The 23,557-nt window shown below is 40.1% G+C and overlaps 1 long non-coding RNA gene across 1 annotated transcript in view; it reads left to right on the top strand.

Moving 5' to 3' along the window:
• Window positions 1-762: 762 nt before the first annotated feature.
• Window positions 763-23,557, top strand: part of LOC103546538 (uncharacterized) — a 36,338-nt gene continuing 13,543 nt past the window's right edge. The window contains exon 1 of the long non-coding RNA XR_543710.2: window positions 763-895. This is a non-coding gene — a long non-coding RNA (uncharacterized lncRNA). The remainder of the gene's footprint in view (window positions 896-23,557) is intronic.

The raw sequence follows: 23,557 nt of genomic DNA, 5'->3' as shown, positions 1-23,557 counted from the left end.
TTAACTCAACAGGGCAAATTCAAATGTGGCCAGATAACATGCATTAAATTTAACTTTCACCACTCACTCACCCATCTATTCTTTTCCCAGAAAGTTGCTGAAAATCCAAGAGAACAGAAAACATTCAGCCTTATGTTTATTTAACTCAATTCAGAATATTTGTAATTCTTTCACTAATTACTCTTGCTTCTCATTTCTAAGTGGCTAAAAATGGCTTCTTTGTCATTTCTTCTGTGTTTTTCAAAAAGAAATTTCTGGCTTTTTCTCAACGAGAAAAATTTTACCTTATGAAACATGCATGAGATCAACAAAAGACAATTAAAAATATAAAGACTATTCCCATCTTTTTTACTACTATCAATAGCAATATGTCATAGATCTACCTGAACCCAACAATGGATATAAATTATTACATTTTTCTGGCATCTTGCTTTGAACAATGAAAGCTAATATGAAAATATTATAATAAATTGCTTTATCTGGATTTAGTGTAAACCCTGACAATTTTTTTTTTCTTTTTTGTAATGCAAGTGCCTGACTTAAGCTTTGATTGCAGAGACATCCATTTCAAAGAGGCATTCACTTCAAAGAGGGCTTTCTCAAATGAACACTTCGGCAGCCAAACTGGATAGAGACCCAGGCTGCCTCCCACACTGAGGCTCCTTTGTTTTGGAGATCTTGGTTGACTTCAGTAACTGACCATTCAGGCTACTTTTTTTCCTCTTCCCTCACTTTAAATTCATGCTCTTCTGTTTTAAATTCACCAATAAAGAGTAAGCCCTCAAAATCCTAGGCCCCCACCCCCATAAAAGCAGGACCCAGGCCTGTGCACTCTCTCTCTATCCTCACGGCCTTGCTATGTGGCCCCCGGTGTGCTGTGCAACTTCCAGGTCTGGTGAGTAATAAACTTTTACATCTTCTAAGTTTCCTGATGGTTATTGCTGAAGGGCATCTTGCAATCGTAATAAGAACAGCAAGAGCTGGTCCAACCGCAATATGGGTTATTGATAGGCTGAGACTGGCACAAAACACTGGACAATTAGGAGTTATTTTTCTTTCTCATCAGACTATTATAAATAACTCCACAGGACTGGCTAGGATGCTTCTACAGCAAAAAAGGAATGAAAACAAAATCTTGAATACATTGCTTCACTTTATTTCACAGGTTCATTTTTTTAAATTTTCAATTTATGTTGGCAATTATTGATTTATGTTTACTATTTTATATTGATGAAAATAGTAGAATGACAAAATTCTACATATGCTACGTAAACAAAGGACAAAAATAAAGGATCAACAAGAAGCAAATAACAAGTGAAAGAAAACAAATCTAGTAATGTTAATATCAGGCAGACTCTAATTCAAAATCTAAAAGAAAAAGCATAACATTTTATATTGATTAAAATAGCAATATTCCAAGAAGTTACAGTAGTCCCTCCTTATCTGGGAGGATGTGGTCCAAGGCCCCCAGTAGATGCCTGAAACCGTGCATAGCACTGAGCCCTATACATACCATGTTTTCTCCTATACATCCATAACTATGATTGTTTAATTTATAGACTATGCTCAATAAGAGATTAACAACAATAACTATTAATAAAAGAGAACAATTATACAATGTGCTGTAATAAAAGTTACCATCTATCTTAGCAACCTCAGGATATGAGTTTTTTTCTTTTCTTATTAAGTCGAGAACTTTCACCTTTTCACTTAAAGGAAGCACTTTACGGTCTCTCTTTGGCACATCCAAATTGCCAGCATCATGACTCTTGCACTTTGGAGCCATGATTAAGTAAAACAAGGATGGCTTGAACACAAGCACTGCGATACCCTGACAGTCCATCTGATAACCTAGTGCCTTACGGGTGGGTAGTGTACACAGTGTGGATCCACAGGACAAAGGGATGATTCATGTACCCAGTGGGATGGAGCAGGATGGCTCTAGATGTCATCGTGCTACTCAGAACAGTGTGCACCTTAAAACATATGAATTGTTTATTTCTGTCTTTCTGGAATTTTCCATTTAGTATTTTTGGACCGAAGTTGACTGTGGGTAACTGAAACTGCAGAAAGTGAAACAGTGGTTAAGGGAGGACCACTGTATATTGGTTATAACCTTTAATCAGTTAACAATGTAAGATTAAAATATTGAAGACAAAATTTGAGAGAAATGCAAGGAGAATTTGAAAAAAGCACAACATTCTATCTTGGAAACTTAGGAATAAACTAAGCAAATATGTGTGAGAATATTGAGGATTTGAAAAATGCTTCTACATAGGTAAGTAAATATCACATATATCATTTTATATTCAGTAACTTGAGAACAAAGTCCACTCATATACACACAGATTATTGAGAAAATGATCACTTATCGTTCCTGAAACCCAAAAAAAGCAGAAAATTACACAGGCTGCCATCGCTGGGTCATATGCAATAAAGCTTGAATATAATAAAAAAGCAGGAAAATAATATTCCAAAATTTATAAACACACATTTCTAAATAGCTTTTTTTAACAAATTCAATTGAGATATTAAAAGTTATTTATAAATAAACGAAAAGTAGAACACTACATCTCCAAATCCACAGAATGTTGTCAAAGCAGCGCCTAGTGGAAGCATTATAATTACAGATGCTCTTATTACAAAACAAAAAGAATGAAAGGAACTAAGACAACATAAAAAGCTAGAACATAACATTAATAAACAAAAGAAATAGTATTTTTTTGTAGAAATTGATTTTAATTTTATGTGGAAATTCCATGGGCCTGGGAAACCTAAGATGTCTTTGAACAAACAAAAATAAAATTGCAATACTTAGCAAATATCAAGACTTATTAAAAGGCAAGTCCAAATAAAACAATATGGCCTTGATTCAAACATAGACAAATAGTTAACAGAATAGAATAGAAATCAAGATATCGCATACACACACAGGATTTATGACAAAGGTGACACTTGAGTGCAATCAGTGAAGGATGATCTTTTCAATACACCGATCCTTTCCATTGCATGTCCATATGGGTAAGACAAAGAAACAAAAAAGAATCTTGGTCTCTATCCCAAATCATAAAAAAAAATCGATTCCAAGTGAATTACAGATCTGAAAGTGAAACGTAAAACAATGAGTCTTCCAGAAGATAACACAGGAGAATATCTTCGTGATTTGGGGCAGCCAAAACTTCCTTAAAGAGGTCGTGAAAACCAGTAACCATAGAATAAAAAGATGGATAACATTCAAATTAAGAAGGTCTATTATTAAAATACACCATTAAGAGTGTAAAACAGCAAGTACAGGCTAGAGAAGAGATTTGTCATGCGCATGACCGAAAAAGACATAGTACCCAAAATGTATACTGTGGATCTCACACACATCAATTAGGGAATATATTGCAATGCATCTACAACATTTGGAAAACCACTCTTCCATTTCATTTTGCATATTAAGATCACAAAAGCAAATCAAAACTCATAACCAGGAGGTGTGTCCTTGGGTCATCATTGGCTAAAAAGCCAATAGCTCTCCCAGATGCTTTTTTGTAAAAATTTCACATGAGAGCTGTAAGTCACCAGTTGACTTAAAGAAGACATTGTTTGCAAGTTTGCAGATAAAATCTAATTTATGTTCTTTAAAGCTTGCTCTGTCTAGCTGCTCTGTAGGGAGAGGATCTCAGGGGTCAAGGGCAGGAGCAGGGAGAGCAGGTGGGGCCATGCAGTGAGAGATGATGGTTCCCGGAGAGGGAGTAGTGGAGGGGGAGGTGGGGAGCAGTGGTCAGATTTGGTCAATACATTTAGGAAGAGTGGACAGGATTGATGAGATGCTGGATGTCGGGGAAAACAAGGCTATTTAACACAGCACAGGCATTAGGGACACGTTGGCTGTCTCCTCCCTGCATTTTATTTTGAAAATTTTCAAATTGTCATCAAAGTTGAATTAATTTTCCAGTGAATCCCCATAGAATCTAAACCTAGCTTCTGCCATTAACATTTTGCTATATTTGTTTATTAAATACTCATACACATATCCACCTGTATGCTTCCATCAAACCATTTTTATGCATTTCAAAGCAAATTGCAGACGTTAGTACATATCTTACTAAATACTTGTGTATGAATACCATTAACTGGATTTCAATATTTGTTTATAGTTTTATATGCAATCTACATGCAATGAAATGCATAAATTGTAAGTGCATATTTGCTGAATTTTGGCAAATACTTACATCTGGGAAAACATTAATTTTATCCAAAAGGATGTTGAGATGCTGCATTCACTATGAGGGCAACAACTCATATTAAGTCTCAAAGCTTGTATTAACTGCTCAAAGCCATGTTGTCGACACGCCGACAGGGCCAGCTGGAATCAATGTGTGAGGAAAGCGTATCTAAAATTCAGTAGTTTAAACAGCCATCTGACGGCGCTGTTTTTATTAGAACAACAGATGCAATGGCTTTTTTAAAAGTAGGATTCCATATGGAAAAGATAAGTTTGTTAATTTGTTTTACCTATTGTTTCTCAATATGCTTAGCCTGTACAAGTATTATTAAAACACAGGTTAATGAGACATGCCTTAAGACTTTAAAGAAAGTCAGTAGTTTTGGCTAAACTTAATTCCGTAAATCATAATGTTATAATATTTGCACAATAAAATCATTGCCTGCATATAGGTAACATATAACTACACTATGCCAAAAGATATAAATAAATCTCAGAATGCTAACACGGTTAAAGGATTAGTCAATTATATTATACAATATAGGTTTATTTTTTGGGTGCCCCACTTAATTTTGAAAGTATACCTAATTAAAGTAGCACTATAAAAAAAGCCCAATGCAGTTTCTCCTCAATAAGCAAGCACCTTAAAAATTATTTATGTAACTTAAATGCAATCGCTGGTAACTCTCTTTGCAGCAGGCCGCAATACACAGCTCATTGTTTTTACACATGCTAGTAAATAGATATCTAAGAACAAAAGCCTCTTTTAAAAAAATTAAAAATAATTTGGTCTCCATTTGCCATCAAATCACAGAGAAAGAGAGACTTCATGTTACTTCTTGAAAAAATAATTTTTTTGGCCTCAGCTCTAATAGAAGCAGTTTGTTATAAATGGGGTTATTGATTCCAAGTTCAGAGGCTCATCTGAGAAGTTTGTCATCAGCAAGTATTTAAAAAACAAACAAACAAACAAACAAAATAAGTTTTTACTTTTCCTCCTGTTTGGTGCAGAGAACTGTTTGATTTGACCCAGCTACCCTTAAAGTTCTCCTTTCTGCATCTGTTCAGGCCTAATGGGCTGAGTCCACCCAGTTACAACTAGATAAAGGGGATCCAGGGGTAATCTGACTGTAATTCACCCGTGCATTACTACTGCTAAATCTTTAGTGTTCTGCTTCCTGTTTCTTTTTGTGGATATTTTTAATCTATTTTACTGTCTAGACTTGAGATTTATAAAAAGCATGGTTTTAAATTTTGTAGGACTGCCATGGTGTTGTGATCCTGTAATAGAAAGTATTAACTCAATTAGCTGCCACTAGTGGTATTTTTTGGATGGCTAGGTTATTTACTTATTTTTTTAAGATTTTATTTTTTTCCTTTTTCTCCCCAAAGCCCCCCGGTACATAGTTGCATATTCTTCGTTGTGGGTCCTTCCAGTTGTAGCATGTGGGACGCCACCTCAGTGTGGCTCAATGAGCAGCACCATGTCCATGCCCAGGATTCGAACCAATGAAACACTGGGCCGCCTGCAGCGGAGCACGTGAACTCAACCACTCAGCCACCGGCCCAGCCCTGATGGCTAGGCTATTTTTGATTCTATATTTTAGATGTATAAAATGATGTTTAATATTATGGCAAGAAAATCCATATCCTTTTGTTAGGAAAAATGATGCTGGAAATTTTCAGCGGAGACAGCATTCCCTTCCCAAAGCTGAGAAGCAGAGATTGTTACAACTTTCCCACAATGTTTTACTTAAACGTATAAACACACACAACTTGAGTAAAGAACAATCCCAGGAGGCTTGTGGAAAGGAGGTCAAAGTTAAGTTTTTCGTATTTCAACAGCCCAGAACAAACAAAACACCCACATCATCATCTTCATCCTAATCGCTAAAATTCAGAGCCGTTAATTATGTTTGGGATTTGGAGAGAAGTCCTGGGGGTTTTGTCATGAGGTCATTTTAAATGTCATCCTGGAAGAATTAAGAGTCTGTCTTATCAGCATCTGCAAGCATGAGACAATCAGGAAAGGATGAGGAAAGATAAAAGCCAAGAACTGAAGACATACAGACACAGCGTGCAAGCATCTTCTGAAAGAGGAAGGGACATACACGATGTGAAGAAGTACGAACAAGATTCCCACAGACCATCCAGCAATTATATCGTCTAGTTAGATTTCAAGATTGTAATTTAGTTTCCCGCTTTTTTGTTCCCACACTTTTTCCTGCACATTCTTTTCACAGCTTAGAATAGCTATTTTTTTCAACTTTACTGAAGTATAGCTGATAAATAAAACCGTAAGATATTTAAACTGTGCATGATGGTGATACGATCTATGTATACGTTGTGAAGGTGTTCCCCCATCTAGTTCATTAACACATCCATCGCCTCACATATTTACCTTTTTTTTTTGGTGAGAACATTTAAGTAAGTTCTCTTGTCTTAATAAATTTCAATTATATAATACAGTGTTATTAATTATAGTCACCATGTTTTACATGAGATGCTCAGAACTTATTCATCTCATAGCTCAAAATTTGTACCCTTTACCAACCTCTCCTTATTTCCCCTACACCCCAACCCTTGGCAACCACTTTTCTACTCTGTGTTTCTGTGAGATTGCTCTTTTTTTTCTAAGATCCCAGATATAAGTGATACCATGCAGTATTTGTCTTTCTCTGTCTGGCTTATCTCCCTCAGCATAATGCTTTCAAGTTCTATCCATGTTGTCGCAAATGGCAGGATTTCCTTCTTTCTCGTGGCTGAATAATATGCCATTGCATCTACATACGACACCTTCTCTATGATTCACCCACTGGCAGACACTCGGGTTGTTTCTCTTTCTTGACTATTGTGAGTAATGCTGCAGTGAATATGGCAGTGCGGGTATCTCTTCCATATCCTGTTTTCATTTCCTTCAGATGTTTACCCAGAAGTGGGATTGCTGGATCATATGGTAGTTCTATCTGTAATCTTTTGAGGAAGCTCCCTACTGTTTTCCATAGTGGCTGCACCAAATTACATTCCCACTGAGAGTAGTTATTTTTTGACATTTTGACTTCAAACAATGGGTCAGCGAAAAATCCCCAGAAAGTCCCCCACGTGGCTTACTTTACTTCTCCAGCTGTGGGGACTCCATTTTGGGTCTCCTCTACCTTTCCAGTCACCTTCACCTGAGTGCCCCTGTCAGTTGCCCCCTCCCTGGCCACGCCCCTCCACGCTCGGTGACCGACTTCTAGGGGAGCAGTGGGTAGACGCCCTGGAGTCCTGGTCTGTTGCCCTCGTTAGCTCAGTCTTGTTCTCCTGGCTCCACCTCTTCCCAGCACCTCTTCACTCCCGACGTTACCATCATTAACCGTGCTACCCCTGAAACATTGACTTCATGTCACCCGACTCTGATATCACCTCCTTTCATTCGGGGCCACTTCCTCTTATACTCCTACTTCCAGAATTCCCTGAGCTTAATGAGACCTCTCCCCAAAGTGACCTTTATACTACCTCACTTCCTGATTTACCCGGTTCAGATCCTCAGCACTCGACACCCCTGTGAGGGTCTAATACTGGCCCAATAAATTTGGCATCTCAAGAGAAATCGGTGAACTCACACTCGTGAAAAGCAGGACTTTGCAACTTGGTCTCAGGGTGGGAGAGTGTCGGCATGTCAATGTGACGGGTGACAAAGATGCCAAAGATGCAGACAGGCTGGATGCTTCCCAGCTGAGTGGCCGTCAGGTAGATGTGCCAACACACAGACATTGATGGGAAAGGAATCACACAGAAGACTCCAAATACCCTGGGTTGATTTAATACTGCCACTTTGTTGTGAATAACGAAGGCATTCATTTGAGAGAGAAAGAACTATTGCCAAATCTTCAAAAGGAAGAAAATGGCTTGAAAAATGAAAGCAATGTTATAGTAGGGTTTAGTTCCCTGGAATCCTGCTTCAGAACCTGTGACAGTTAATGAGTTGGATAATGAGTTTTGTATTCTAATATAAAATAAAAATTGATTGTAACATTTCAACAAAAAACAATAACTGGTTATTTAAAATAACTATTTTCAAAAATTTTGCCAACACTGTTTTCATAAAACAGTCAGTTAAGCTCCCTAAACCACATTTCCCTGGAAACCACTCTTCCCTGAAGGATTTATTGAGAAGATAAACACAATGTTTACCATCTCCATTTTTTAGAACGCTCTTAAATACTGAATTTTTCATTTCCAATGAAAAAAAATTGTTTGACTTTTAAGTAATACTCCTATCTACTCTTTCCTGTAATATCAGAAGGGAAAAGCTTTTGCTATGATAACACTGACATTAGTAGGCACTGGTTGTGAAGTTTCAATGGAATTATCATGCTCTAGAGCCTTTATTTTTCAAGGTAAACTAGTTTTAAGTGTTGCAAATGCCGTTTACCCTCCACACAAACCCTCCCTGCCCGAACAACAGCAAACACCCATGCACACCAGTGCTTACCTTTCACTGTCCAGCAAAACCGTGTTTAACATACTCTCGGCCATCAGTAGGCATTTTCTCACATGTCCATGAAGAAACAGGTCCTAATTTGTCATTTTTAAGTGTAATTAAGCAAGGGAGAAGCTCTGTAAGACGTATTGCTTTGTCTCCAGGTTCCTGTTAGATCCACTGGGTTTAAAATCCGGGCTCAGCAAGATTAAATGCCCAGACCGAGAGGAGACGGCAGAAGCATGTTTATGCGTTCACTTAACCTTAAATTAAGATGACCTCTTACTTTAGCTGAAACTCCATTCGAATAAAACGGAGAGCGGTATTTTTTCAGGTTAAGATACAAAACTATATGTTGAATGTAATCGTGAATAGATTGTATCAATCTCAGAACCTTAATAAGGATTTTACGCAGAGTACTGACATTTAATGTGAGACACGGCAGATTATCTCAGCAGGAAGAGTCAGAAGTAGATATTAATAGTAGTTAAATGCTTTCAAAATTTTTTTCTCACAAAATCATCCCTATACTAAAAATAAGCTTGCTTGATGGGTTCATGGAGCTAGTATAGAAACTTAAGAATCTTTTAATGAATAGTTTTTACATACAGTAATACGATGAGACTTTTTCATTCAAGACTCACGGCATTTGGGGAGAATAGTGTAAGACTAGTAAACAGCAGGTGCTCTGGACTTGCATTAATTGTTTTAGCTGTGATATACTTTTTAGGCCAAATAAGTAAAAAAGCTTTGATACCTAGAATTTATTGGAAAAATGAAGGGTACCACCTAATGGTATATTCATGCTGCCTCCTAGTGCCCCTAGAAGCCTTTAGCACATATTTTGTTTTCTGTTAGTCAAAATATCATTCAGGAATCCAAAGCTGGAAGACTCTTGAAGACCAGAGAGCAGAAAAGCTGGTCCTGGAGATTAGGAGGCACAGAGAGGGAAGAGTGATGATGGAGTCCCACCATCTAATTGGAAGGCTAATATTGAAGAGTAATTTCCCCAGCAAGAATGCCCGCAAGCCCCCTAAATGCGGTCTGACAGATTGCCAACATCCACTCCCGCCTTGAGCACAGAGCTGGACCACTTTTCCCTGCAACTGGGTGTTATCATGTAACTGGGGCCTCCAGATGGGATGTTGACAGTGACGATCTGGGTCTGCCTCTTTTAAGGAAACCTCCGGTGCCAGATTCTCCATCCTATTCCTCTTTCCTGCTGACTGGCATGGTGAGCCCACACCCCCTTGGAAACCCTGTGTTTAAAATGGCAGAGCAGCTGGAAGAGCCTTAGACAGTTGAGGACGCAAGGGATAAACCTCTCTCGTTCTAGCCTTTGCATTTTGGGACCCTTATTGTAACGACAGTTTAGAACACCTTCATGACCGCAGCAGACAACAAAGTTACTTCAAAAACGAACTCTAACAGGTCATATTTGGTTTTGTTTAAAAGTATTTGCTGGGGCTGGCCCCCATGGCCAAGTGGTTAAAGTTCCATGTGCTCCGCTTCAGTGGCCAGGGTTTGCAGGTTAGGATCCTGGGTGCAGACCTACACCACTCATCAGCCATGCTGTGGAGGAGTCCCACATACAAAATAGAGGAAGATTGGCATAGATGTTAGCTCAGGGCCAATCTTCCTCACCAAAAAAAAAAAAAAAAAAAAAAGAAACCTTCTTACATAGGAAAGAAGTGATCTTTCAGCTCTTGAAAGTGCATGCCTAAATTTGGCAAAGTGAAGATGATAACTTCCTAATGGGCATCTTCCAGGCCACTCATGGCTCCACCAGATGCCCCTACAAACAGCATTGTGAGTGAGTCTTCCAAAATGGTTTCCCATTAATATTAAAATCAAGTCCAAAAGTACTTAGCCCAGCAGTGTTGTCCAGGTCTCCAGCTTCTCCTGGTGTCCCTGTTTCCCGTCACATGGATGCTGTTTGACTTGGGTGAACCTGCTAAATTTCTTCCTCTTCCAAGACCTGTTCAGATTGCTTTTTCCTCCCTTTCTCTTTGCCTAGCCACCTCTCACTGATGGTTCCTCTCCTGAATTTCAGTTTCTCTAGGACCCTTTCCTTGTCTCCCAGACTAGCTGGCATCACCCAGATCTCCTCGTTGTACCATCACAGCAGTAACTGGCTCTGTATTTGTGGAATTATTTAATATTGACCTTTTCTCCTTGGGCTTGAAGCTCTGCAAAGGCAATGATTATGTTTACCTTCTAATTCCCTGCACCCCAAATGCTAATAACAGACCCTGGAGGTGATGGGGCCCCCAAAAGTCCTCTTTAAAATCATCAGAGTCCAGGCCCCATGGCCTTGTGAAGATCAGCCTTTTGCTCTCCGGGAAGCCACTGGGATCAACACCCCTCGGGAAGGGTGGAGATCTGGGCTGTAAGCACTCTGTCCTGGTGGCCAGTTCCCCAGCCCCAGAGAGCATGTTTTGACACAACCTGTACAGAGAGCAGACATTACTACTTCCTCCCAGGGAAACTCTTCCTCCAGAGGGTCTTCATGACTCCACGGGCTCCAGGGCAAAGGGGGAACATGGATTCCAAGCTCACACGCTCCCTGCTGGTCTGAGCACTCCAAGAGCTTGCCATTGGGGTTGGACACTTTGCTTTATTCTGCTTAATTCTTTCTCAATATTCCCTTTCTTCCTTGCCCTCATCATAAACTTGCTGTCTACATGAGGCGCTTGACAACAGAAAATGAAGGCAAAAGCAATCTTTTCTGGAATTTTGATTTTCAATATCTTACACTATGGGGGAGGAGGAAAGGACTCCTGGAACAGACTCAATAATGGGAGAAAACACCAGACTAGACTGGAAAACTCTTTCCCATGCTGAGGGCAAGGAGAAGCGAGGTGGAAAATGTGATAAAGGAATGGTCACTGGGGACCTGGGGCCAGGGTTTGAGTTAGGAAAGGACAACACAGAGAGGAATACTTTTAACAAAGGCAGGTTCCCTTGGTCCCCAACTTAACTAGAGTAAATGCCAGCTCCTGAGCACAAGGATTACACTAGCTGTCCTTTCATGGTATCAGAAGAGCTCCTTCTTGTCAGAAGCTAGTGTGATGTCACTTCATGGACCATCATGAGTAAAATCTGAGCCTATGCACAAATTCACCCGGGGGTTGGGTAATGTCCCAAGACACCTGTAACCATGCTGAGAAGGAGAGTGGAACTCTACACAGCTGGCAGGGCTGTAGTGGTGCCAGAGGTGAAGTGTGAACCAGATCAGTACTAGCTTGAGTGAGGGTTCCCTATGCACTTACAAGCATTTCCAACTGGGCCATGGCAGCCAAGGGCTGAGCTTCAGCACAGGGCTCCTCGGTCAAGAATCCAGCCACGCTTCCAACTTCAGCTTCACACACTCCCATAGCTTGTTTAGGTGAAGATTGATGTTCTTTTTCTTCTACATCCATGTCACTATTCGAATTTCCTGTACTATTAGCATGCAAATTTTATAAGCCAAGAAACAGGCAAATTGAAAAGGGAAAGACAACTTCTCGAAAAGGTGATAAAATAGCTCTTGTGTCAGGGAATTTTTATGAATTTTTAAGATGGTTCCTGAAAAACTTTTTCACTGAATGTCAAGTTTTATCATTTTACGTCCGCTTGGAGTTCTGAGCTAACTCAGGGGAAAAAAACATTGGAAATCTGTGGGACAGCGTACCCTCCTGCTGTATGTGGTGTGCGCCTCCTACAGGAAGCCACAGCATATCCCCAGCGTCCAGCAGATACTTAAAAAACTGCTGCTAATTGGGTAAGTCCTATTATTCCCTCAGAATCGCAAACATATGTGGTAAAGAAACACGAAAACTTAAAACTCTGTGTCTTTTGAAATACTATGATCCCTGAGACAAGTCAGATGTTTTAAATTGTCTTCTCTCAACTTGATCCTAAAAAGAGTGAGTTTCTGAAGAGTAAATACAAATGAAAAGCCTCAGAGTTTTAAAAAGTTAAATTTAATGACCTCCAAACTCAAATCGGCACTAAAAATATGTGTTTTTGCTCATGCATAGAATTGCCTGACAGCTTTTCTGAGGAAGATAAAGTGGTTTCTTTTTTTATTCAAAATGTTTTTCTCATTGAAATCCTTAAGATTTAATTTCCATGTGGGGGAAGAGGGAGCTACTGTTAATAGGAGAGAAGACTCATCATTTACTAAGTTTGTGTATTTAGCAGAAATACTCCAAAGACCTAACATTATGGGAAGGCATATGGCCTATTATTCTATGTCTGTATTGTTTTGTTTTGTTCTGTTTTTCCGTCCCAAGGCAACAGTTTATATTTTCTTATCATTTCTTTTTCTCACTTCTCTATAAGTTATGCCCAGGACCTATAAATGACCAAATGCAAAATTGCATCCTTGCTGAATACAGGTTTCAAAAGGGAAATATATTCCTTCCTTAAAATGTGATGAAACACCTCGAACGAGACTGCATTATTAGAACTCTTGGGTATTTATTTTGACATGTAATTGTTTGAACCAATTGGAACCTGTAAATTGTTGCCTGAAATAACTAAATAGCTGAAAATGTTTGGATGTTTTGTTTGGTTTCTGACATTATCTCCTAGGTTTTGATGAGGGTTTTTCAGGTTCTCAGGTTATAGGAAGCTTTTAGATCAGAATCCTCCTGGTAGTGGATTCCCCAGTGAAGACAACAGGTCTTTAGAAAGGAGGGCCAGTCCTCAGCTGTGTGCTGAGAATCCACGTAATCCTAAGAGGCGTCGCAGAGCCCATCCTCCCCTTCCGGAAATGGTGTATGAACTCCGGCAGGGAAGACACAGATGGCACAACGAGAAAGCACACAAAATCCTGAAAAAAATCGCAAAAGCTATAGTATTGCATTAGGTTGAATGTGTGCACTAGAACAACACTGTACAATAGAGATATGACACAATTTGAAACCTTCTAGAACAACTAAAAAAAACCAAGTGGAGTTAATTTTAATGATATAATTTATTTAGCCCTATGTATTCAGAATATTATCATTTCAACATGTAATAATTTAAGAAATTATAAATGAGATATTCTACTTTTTTTTCTGACAAAGTCTTTGGAATCCATTGTGTAGTTTACACTTATACCTCATCTTGGTTTGGAGCAGTCGCACTTGAAATGCCCAAGAGCTACCCCTGAATAGTGGATGTTGAATTGGAGAGAGTAGATCCAGACATTCGAAAATAGGGGCGTGGTTGGGGCTGGAACAATGAGAAAAGGCTTTTGGGAGGAGAGTCTATCTCCACTGTTGATTTAGACTAGCAAGAATGGGCAGAACATTTTCAGGGAACTGGTTTGGGGTATAGCAGTGGCTGAGCAAAGCCCTAGAAGTGATTGCAACCTCAGCATGGAGGTGGGGAGGCAGAGTCACTGGAGGGAGTTGGAAAGGAAAAAGGGGGTCCAGGAAATAAAGCTGCAGGGGATTGTTGCCTAAGGGAGTTACTCAAAATATGTTTCATTTATGTCTACTGGATACTTGTAATGATATCTGCTTCTTAAACAACCTTTTTATTTGAGAATAGTTTATATCGATACAGAAGTTGCAAAGGTGTTAGAGTTCCCAGACACCCCTCCCCTCACAATTGCCCTTTATTAACATTTTATGTTGACTATTTGGGTCAAAAATTATGAACCAATATTGATAAAATGATAAAAACTAAAGCCTATGCTTTATTCAGATTTCCTTAGTTTTTGCTTCATGTCCTCTTCTGGTCCAGGACCCCAAAATGACGTTTAGTTGCATTGTCTCGTATTGAAGGATCTTGGTTGCTTCCAGTTTTGGGCGACTGTGAATAACACTGCTATACACATGCATGTAGAGATTTTATGTAGACATAAGTTTTCAATCAATCCAATTGCTAGATTGTATAATACGACTATGTTTAACTTTGTCAGAAACTCGCAAACTCTCCCAAAATGATTGTATCATTTTGCATTACCACAAGCTGTATCCTTGCAAACAATTGTTATTGTCATTAAAAAAAATTTTTTTAGCCATTCTAATAGATGTGTTGTGGTATCTCACTGTTTCAATTTTCACTTTACTGTTAAGAAATGATTTTAAGCATCTTTTCCTCTGCTTATTTGATGTTTGTTGTTGTTATTTGTTTGGTCGTTGATGAGGTGTCTATTCAGATCTTTTGCCCGTTTTTTCATTGGGTTATTTGCTTTCCAATTTTTGAGTTTTGTTTTTTTTTGTTTTTAGGAAGATTAGCCCTGAGCTAACATCTGCTGCCAATCCTCCTCTTTATTTTTCGCTGAGGAAGACTGGCCCTGAGCTAACATCATGCCCATCTTCCTCTTCTTTATACGTGGGACACCTACCACAGCCTGGCTTGACAAGTGGTGCGTAGGTCTGCACCCGGGATCGGAACCACTAAACCCCTGGCCACTGAGGCAAAACGTGCACACTTAACCACTGTGCCACTGGGCCGGCCCCCCAATTCTTGAGTTTTAAGAGTTGTTTGTATATTTTGGATATCAGTTGTTATCAGATACGTGTTTTGCAAATATTTTATCCCAGTCTGTGGCTTGTCTTTTCATTCTCTTACCAGTGTCTTTGCAGAGCAGAAGTTTTTAATTTTAATATAGTCCAGCTTACTTTTTTGTTTGTTTCATAAATTTTGCTTTGGTGTGGTTTTTAAGAACTGCTAAAAAAATCTAAGATCATGTAGCCTTTCTGCTAGAAATTGTGTATTATTGCATTTTACATTTAGATCTGTGTTCCATTTTGAGTTAATTTTTGTGAAAGGTATAAGGTCTTTATCTAGATTCTTTTTTTTCGCATATGGATAACCAATTGTTCCAGCACCATTTATTGAAAAAACCATTCTTTGCCAATAGCTTTGCCCTTGTGCATCTAAAAACAATCAGTTGACTGTACATAGGTGGATCTATATCTCATCTCTGCTGTGCTCCATCGGTGCATCCAGTGTTTCTTACACAGCAGGCTGTCTTAATTACTGTAGCTTTAAAGTCAGTCTCACTGTGATTCCTCCAACTTTATAGTTGTAATAATGTTTGAAAACAGGAAGTTTAGGGCAAGTTTCTTTTAATAAATTAGGAGGATGTAGAAAATGACTCTAAAATTCCTTAAGTTCCTAGTTCCATAATTGTTTTCATAGTGAATTACAGAAAGAAAATGAGAGCACTCATTTTTATAGATGAAAGCAAATTAATCAGGCTTATTTTGCTTGTTTTTTGCATGTCTGAAGTATAAATATCTGCAAAAATATTTAAACTAATTCGTGGAACATGGGTTTATTAACATTTATAGAAGGAAGCAGTGGTATTTGGTCAAAAAGGAAGTACACAGTGGCTGTAAATGCCAACACACTAATCCATAACATTCCAGAAAAAGTAATACAATAAGTAATAGAAATTGAGATGCTATTTGCATTAACAGTAGTCTATAACCTACCCAGGATTAATTAGGGATAGAACTACTTATATATGAATTGTAGAAGTCAACTAAATTACACAAGAGTGTGAATAAATGGGGGACATAACATTGTAATATGTCCATATTCCTCAAATTAATAAAAACTTTAATAAAACCATTAATAACCCAGTGATATTTTGGGGATATTGGACAAAATATTTCTAAAATATATACGAAAATAAGAAGGTCTCCAAATTTCTGAGACAATTCTTAAAAAGATAACAAGAGAGACTCAACCAACCTTGTAGAAAGAAATATTCCATAACTGTAGTAATAGGGACAGAATGATAGTCTTTAGATTAGTGGCTTTCAACCAGATATGATTTTGTCCTTCAGGGGACATTTGGCAGTTTGAAGTCATTTCTGGTGTCACAATTGAGGGTTGTGCTACTGGCTTAGAGAGGTAGAGACTATGGATGCTGCTAAATACCCTGCAACACACAGGGCAAACCCCACAACAAAGAATTACCCAGCTCAAGTGTCAGTGGTGCTGGGGTCAAGAAATTCTGTCTTAAAAGAATAGCGAGATGGGGCCTGGCCCAGTGGTGCAGCAGTTAAGTGTGCATGTTCTGCTTCAGTGGCCCAGGGTTCACTGGTTCGGATCCCCGGTGGGGACATGGCACTGCTTGGCAAGCCATGCTGTGGCAGGCATCTCATATAGAACGTACAGGAAGATGGGCACGGATGTTAGCTCAGGGCCAGTCTTCCTCAGCAAAAACAGGATTGACAGCAGATGTTAGCTCAGGGTTAATCTCCCTCAATAAAGAAAAAAAAAAGAATACAGAGATGGACCCAGATCACGAACAGATAATTAAATATTTGGCTCATCCTATAGAGAAAATAAAATTATATCGCCACTCAGATTAAGTTAAAAAATGCTCCTGATGGATTACAGACCTGAACATCTATGGCAGAAATATGACACTATTCTAGAAAAACATAGCAGATATTTTTCTGAAATTCATTCTCAAAATGATGTCAGAACAAGTCCCATAATAATGATTTGATAACAGAAATATTAGTATTTATATGGTGCTTCTTTGATTAAAATTGATCAGAAGTATCTCAATGACTACCAGATGGAGTTTAAAACTTCAGCTTATTTTTCCCTCATGAATTATAGTCGCACTTTCTAAATAAGACCCTTTTCTTTGCCTCTCTTGGTCCCTGGGGTGGAGTCAGTTGCTCTGATCCAGGTGTGTTTTATACACCCCAAGCTATCACTGCACTTATAATCCCTAATTAACTTTCTTCTAAAGTCTTCCTTTGCTGGTGGACGAAGAGCTTCTCTCGGACTGACTGACTGTGCCCTCCACATTTTACCCCTGCACTGAGCACAACGCCCAAGGCAACACAGCCAGACACTTTTTATTTTTTATTGTAAGTTTTTTTTTTTTTAATGCTTTTTTGGTGAGGAAGGTTGACCCTGAGCTAACATCTGTTGCCAATCTTCCTCGTTTTTTTTTTCTCTCCTCAAATCCCAGTACATAGTTGTATATCCTAGTTGTAGGTCATTACAACTCTTCTGTGTGGGACGCCACCTCAGCATGGCCTGATGTGTGGCGCTAGGTCCGTGCCCAGGATCTGAATCTGAGAACCTCTCATTGCCAAAGTGGAACATGCGAACTTAACCACTCAGCCACCAGAGTGGCCCCCAGACTCATGTTTTGATTAACCTCTACTATGGGCAAGTAATCATTGTTCCTCACTCCCAGTCTGCCAAGGATGAACTATGACATTACACAACCACGAACTCAGATGTATTAAATAAAAGTTCATCTCTGCTTCTCTATCAGAGACTACGAAGAGCCTCACTAAAAAGAACAAGCGAAACATTCTTTAATAAATGCAATTTAATAATGCGACTTAGAAACCAATACTCCTATAACAAATGGATCTCATAAGATATATATCATTAAAAATCTTACAAAATAGTTAAAATCATGACACATCCCTACTTGGAAAGCATTTTGGTTTCTTTTGTTCTCACATGGATCGATCACATAGATTTCTTTATCTTGAGTATTGTACCTCAATCCCCACACTCATTTTTACTTTAATCAGAGATGATTTTTCAGACTCTTTCCTACTTTGAAACAAAGTAGATCTTAGTGGTCCTGTTTACACTTTAGATAATATACATAGCAAAATAAGAATGCATTCGAAGTACAAATTAGGAGGTGCAAGTCAGCTTTACATTTAGAATCTTCAGCAGTTCTTACAAACAAAGACAATTTCCAGTGCGAAGAGCCTTAAACAGCTCACCGTCGCCATGCGATAAGGCTCCTCTGATGACCTGCAGGCAATCTTCGGCTCAACATTAAGATTGCAACATTACCTGTACATTGTGCCTACACAATGATTGGTGTCACTGGATAATGAGAAAAACTCAAAGGGAGTTGGGAGTTATCCACCAAGTCTTGTTATTTTCAGAATACCCGGTTTCTTTCCTGTAGCAGCTCACTTAGAGGAGGTGGATGAGAGAAGTCCATTTGTTCAGGGAGCTTCAGAACACATTTTACTGAACTATTGTTCAGTAAAACAACAGTTTTACTGTGAAAAGCAATGTGACAAGTCATAAGAGTAGGCCTTAATGGTGCGGATGGGATGAAAATCACAACCAAGCCTCTAATTCCCTTTCCAGGCCAATTTCCTGTAAAGGTTTTCTTTCCAACTGAGATTCCCAGGAAGTTAACCTCGAGGATTGCATTAGGATTTTCTCAAGGAAGCTTGTCCCGGCCCCTTAACTGGGATGTACTGGACTACAGGGCCAGGCTGATGGGTTGGAAGGTCATTTTAGCCAGTATGAGTCATGGGGGCTTTTCTCAGCAAACTGTGGTCAATAATTCAGCTGTAGCACGTAGAGGAGCTTGTGGAAAGTTACAGCAGATGGGACAGAGAAAGTTAAGAGGACTCAGAATAGATATAAGACTCCCAAAGCTCACATGGAATTTTCCCAGAAAGAAAACCCTCAGGTACCCAGCTGACGGCCTATTGCAGGACTGAAATTACTGCCAATTTCACCAGTGAGTGAGATTAAAGGCAGTACAAATTCCATGTTGCTAGACACCAAAAGGTCAGACTTTACGCTGTGGTTTATGTCAGAAAATGTGCTACGGGATGCCACCTGGGCCAAATTTCACACCCCACTTATTCTCAATTTTAAGGCAAAGTGTTAACCACAACAATGTCTGACATATCCCACCATGCATTTATATTGGAATTAGTTTTTCCTGAGTAAAGCAGGAAACACAAGGCTCTGAGCTCTCATATGCTAAGTTGGATCAACATTACCTTTATATCAGCGGATTATTCCAAACATTAGTTCTCATGTTCCTATTAACTACAATTTATTATTTTTTTACCACAGCTTTGCGCTAAACTGTAATTAAAAATGAAGTCAATTGAATCTCTGTGAAAACAAATTATTCCTGAGATTTAAAAACTAGAAATTTTATCAGCCTTAGAAGATTGCACCTACAGAAGCAATGACAATCCTACAGATCGCACACTAAGAATTAGTTGATTGGTGGATAAATATGATGGAATTTTGATGGCAACTTTCAGTCAGTAGGGTCATTCTGATGTTGTAAGATTGGTGTGCAAGCGAGAATGCAGTTCAGCTACAAAGAACTAAGACTTTTTTAATCTGAGGGTGTGGGGGAGGTGAGTCCTTTCTAACTGCCTTCTGGGGATGGGAAGAAGGAACTAGAGAGAGCTCAGCACTCTGTGGCAGTAGACCGCTTGTGCTGGTTAGCAATGAGGTCTCAACCCCTGTCCCAGCCATGAGAAGGATCTGTCACGTCCAGCATCGGAGCAGTGCACACTCGGCCCTCCCCCCAGGAATGAAGCCTGTCTGCAAAGTCTGATGTGGACAACTATTCACCTTAAGGACTGCCAACCTAATTGAATATCAAACACCTTTTAGGTGACAATCTCTCTATAAAGTAACTCCCTGCTCAAAAGGTTTTTCCAAAATAAGGAAGACCATGGACAATCTGCAGGAGGTGAGCCTCACCCCTACTAATCAAGACAGGCAGTCCACAGATGCTGCACTGGGGGCACATCCAGACCCCCATCCTTGACAAAAAGCCACTGGCCCTCTGGTCTCACGTTTGCTTTTCTCTCATTTACAACTCGTCCTGCATCTAGGACCACTTCTTTAAAATCCAAAATGTGCTGAGCTCTTTCAGGCGAGAGAGTCTACACAACACACTTGGCAAAGCTAACCTTGTGGATGGTAGACCCCCTCATATCACGTCTAATCTTCATGGGTGAAAGCAAATTTGAGAAAATAACCCACAGGTGTGATTCTTCTCTCCTATGACCGCCTCAATGTGGGTGAGAGACAGACTGACATTCACCCCCTGCCTAGGAGTGAACTCAGCTCAAATTAGTGTCCATCATCCAGTTGGGACAGAAGGATCTGAGAGGGAATGCATGCAGATAGAACAGGACTACTCCTGCTTGAATGGAATTTCAGGTTTAGAGAGAAATAGAGAAGCTTGGAGAAGATAAAAATTAGATCTAAATGAACTTGTCCTCTAGCCCAGCTGCCCTCTGCAGAGGGGCTCTGTGTAGTCTCTGCTCCAGCCCTCACCTCCCAGCTCAGCTCCCCTACAAGAGATTATGTAGAAGACATCTGGGCTGTTACTATGACTCCTCCCCATTCCCAGCAATTCTCAGACTTTCATGTGCACAGGAACCAGCCAAGAACCCCATACAACTCAGAGTGTGACTCAGGCCATTGGGATTTCCATCAAGCCCCTCAGCGATGCCCATGCTGGTCCGAGGGCCACACTGTGAGTGCCACAGTACTCCACCCCTTGGGGCAGGAAGATCGTCTCTCACATCTGGCCTGTGCTGGAGCCTGCAGTGGGAGGCCTCCTGGGACAGCCCACACAGGGTGACCGACAGAGAAAATTCTTCCTCATGTTGAATTGAATGGTGTACAGTCACTGGCTTTGCAGCCTTGCCAATACAATTAGTGGGGAGAGACGTCCGTGCTTCTCTCAGGCTGTGAGAAGGCCAGCAGCTGGGGATCCGTGTTGTGTTTGAACTTGTTAATTTGATGAGCTGACATGGCAGGTAGTGGAAACTCTTCCCTCAAAGTTGAAGAAGCCCAAGAGTTGTGTTCCCCGTACTTAGATGGCCTGGGCATCCCTGGGAATGAGGCCTCCCCATGGAATCAAGCTTCCTTGATCTTCTGAAGATTCCATAAGATTCTGTCTGGAAGGAACAGACATTCTACCCTCATCCTTATCAACCCTGGGGAATGTGGGCTGGGGTGAAGCTTCAGGATCATCCCTTCCAATCAGCTCATTTAAAGATGGGGAATGGGAGACTTAGAGAGACTAAGGAGTTTCTCTTGATTGACATGTTGAATTCAGGGGTGTGGTGCTCAGAGATGTGACTCCGTGTCCAGTGCTCTTTTCCTCCATCACACCTGGTCTTGGACCTTAAAGTTGATGTTCCACTCTGGAGTTGGAAAGATGCCTTCAAGTCATCAGAGAGACCGTAAAAACAGAATCATTTTTATAAATTATAATGTAAAGGCAAGATTTATTCTTACAAAAAATAAGTATTGTGTCCACAGGCTTAGGAATTAAAAAACAAACAGATGTGCCAAGAAATGAAAGAAGTTACCATAGTCTGACCACAGTATAACAATTGCGGCTGAAAAGGAAGCCAAGCATCATGGTGGCCAAACCCTCCCCTACTCTGAGCCCATGCTCCCCTACAGGGCAGATGGCAATCAACACCCCTCTCCCATCGCACTCCGCACTTACCTGAAGCAAATCAAGTCACCTGATCACATCCAGATGCGGTGGCTCTGAAGAGACTAGTTCTCTCCTTGTGACACTCACCCCACCTGAAGTGTGATGTGAACTCATGAGGCACCATTCCATCCCATAGTACCCACCTGTGTGGATAAGCAGCATCCGCTTACTGATGGGAAAATCCACTGAAAGTGTTCAAGACTTGCCCCCATCTCAGAAGGAATGAGCTCACACCAGTCAAGAAACTTTGAGCCGAGAAGCATCATTTTCTTTATTCCCTGGACCATCTGCTCATTTCTTAGCTGAAACATCCTGTGAGTGGTTGTCAAGAACGAAGATTTGTTAATATTGTTTATTTTTGCTTTCTCTTAACTCAAATTAGAAACATATGTTCATCACCTCTGCATGTGAATGATTCAGCGTGAACTGTTTTCTTCATTTTAGTCACAGGAGATCAGTCAAAACAGTTATCATTTCAAAGCTGACCTGCAAAAAAATGACATGCACGGCTTCTTTTATTAATTGTGTTTCTTTGCAAACTAGCAAATGAACTCAATTAACTGAAACACGGCCATGCATCTTAGTGCCATAATGAGTGCTGTCTTCAGGTAGGAGGTGCGAGCAGCATCATTAAGCTGAGGAAGCCACACGAAGAGCCTTCAAGTCCCAGAGTTCACGTTTGAAGTAGGGACCGATAATAGGATTGAGGACTTTTCATCTCTAGAGTTCCATCGTTAATGGGGCCAGGGCTGCAACTGAGAATAATTACCATCTGAAGTCGGTTCCCAGCATGGGTCCCGGAGGTCTGGAGAAACTGGTGCAAAAATCCCTCGTGGGTGAGCGCAGCTGCGCAGGGTCCTTTCTTGCAGGGGCTGTGGATCAGGAGCAGTGAAGGTTGTCAGAACCTCCGACATCGTTTAGGGCTATTTAGGAAGGCAGATGGCTACAACCTGGTCCCAAATTGACACTGTAGGTTGGGAGGAGTCTGTAAAGAAAGCAGGGATTCAGATGACAAGCTGGATAAACATTGGTTCTCTCTGCATTATAGTTCAGGAGCTGAGAAGAAAGGGAGGGCAAATTTATTATCTACCATGTGCAAAGTGCTCTCCCTCTCTGTCTCTCTCTTTGTGTGTGTGTGTGTGTGTATACATACACTCACATATTTTATATATGTGTATATATGATTACTTAGTTCTCAGAGAAACCTTATGAGTTAGGCATTAAATAACTTAATTTTATCCAGAAACTGAGGCTGAGTGTTGTTATAGCTTGTGCAAAATTCTGCAGACGTTAAGTGGCAGAATGAGAATGAAGTCTATCTACGTATTCATCTATCTACCTATCATTATCTATTATTCAGTTGTTATTATCTGTCTCGTTTCCACAATCTAGAACAGCACCTGACACACATTAGGCCCTCCATAAACTGTCTTTACCAAACCATACTTTGACAACCCAATGCCCGCATTCTTTCCACTACATCCATGTGCCTCACCAGGAAGGGCTGCTCTCATCGTTTCTGCCCCAGGTTTCTCATTCTAGCGAGAGAGTTTCCACCTAAAGATGAAAGGTGATGAGTTTGCCATATGCCTGCCCCAAAAAAGGCAGGAATCTGCATAAATAAATTCCTATTTATGACACTGCCGATCTAGAC

Source organism: Equus przewalskii, chromosome 20 (genome assembly GCF_037783145.1).
Source record: "Equus przewalskii isolate Varuska chromosome 20, EquPr2, whole genome shotgun sequence".
NCBI classification, from domain to species: Eukaryota; Metazoa; Chordata; class Mammalia; order Perissodactyla; family Equidae; genus Equus; species Equus przewalskii.
This window is presented reverse-complemented; position numbering and strand designations above follow the sequence as displayed.